The sequence below is a fragment of the Chrysochloris asiatica genome, unplaced genomic scaffold (assembly GCF_000296735.1).
Source record: "Chrysochloris asiatica unplaced genomic scaffold, ChrAsi1.0 scaffold00539, whole genome shotgun sequence".
NCBI classification, from domain to species: domain Eukaryota; kingdom Metazoa; phylum Chordata; class Mammalia; order Afrosoricida; family Chrysochloridae; genus Chrysochloris; species Chrysochloris asiatica.
The window spans coordinates 113,531-114,914 of NW_006409057.1; positions in this window are offsets into that span (position 1 = coordinate 113,531).

Here is a 1,384-nt window from a genome sequence, read left to right on the forward strand (position 1 = left end):
ATTCTCCATAATGTTGTCCATTGTTGTCATTGCCCGCCTAGGCACATACCTTTGCGTAATCAAAAAAGCACATGTAAATATATTTCTGGTATTCTCTGCTTTCACCCAATATCCATCTGTCTTTAGAAATAAAATTTGTCATTCCAAGTCCATGTCTGAATTCAGCTATAACCACTGTCAGCTCCCTGTCAATGCACTGTTGCAGTCATTTATAAATTATCTTTAGCAAAATTTTACTTGTGTCTGATATGAATCATATTGTCTGATGATTTTCACATTGTATTTATCAACACTTTATAGAATAAACGCAAATATGGATCTCTTCCAATCAGTTATCCAGGTAGCTGTCTGCCAAATTGGTATAGATGACTATGTGCCTCTAGTGTTGCTTTAGTTTATTGAAAATTTCCATTTGTATTCCATCAATTACTAGATTCTTGTTCTTTGTTAATGCCTTCAGTCCCACTTAGACTCCTTCCTTCAGGACTTTGGTTCTTGATCATATACAATCTCTTGAAATGGTTATACATCAACCTTTTTTTTTCCTAAGTGACTGTATTCCTTTCATCTTCCTTTTATGCTTTCTGCATGATTCAATATTTTTCTCATAAAATCCTTCATTGTACTAAGTTAAGACTTGAAGGTTTTCCTCGGTTTTTTAATTTGAGAAATGCAGAGTATGTTCTTCCATTTTGTTTTATAATTACAGATCTTTGCACATTTCATTATAATACTTCACTTTGTCTTCTCAAGTTGAACTTTGAAATTTTTCATTCAGCCCTTTTACTTCCTCATTTCTTCCACTTGCTTTAGCATCTCCATACTGGAGAGCAAGTTTCAGAGTCTCTTCTGACATACATTTGGTCTTTCTTTTCTTAATGTCTTTTTGCTTTCTTCCTGTATGATATTCTTGATGTCATCCCACAACATTTCTGACTCTCAGTTATTAGTGTCTCGTGCACCAAATCTGTTCTTGAGGTCTCTAAATTCAGGTGGCATATGTTGAAGTTTATATTTTGGCTCTTATGGACTTGTTTTAATTTTCTTCAGGTTCAGTCTTCACTTGTATATGCATATATATTCTGTTTCCATAAAGTTTTATAACCTCAGAAACCCTATGAGTCAGAACAAATTCCACATAACACAACCACCACCACTATATATATATGTGTGTGTGTGTGTGTGTGTGTGTGTGTATATATATATATTTAGAATCATGGTATGGTGATATGGATATTAATGTTATGGAATCATGGTATGGTGATATGGATATTAATGTACTGGACTGCAAAGTTGATTTGAATTTCAAGGTCATCAGTTCAAGCTAGCCAACTGTTCCTCAGAAATTCTATACAGGTGGCTATGGGTCAGAACCAACTTCGCA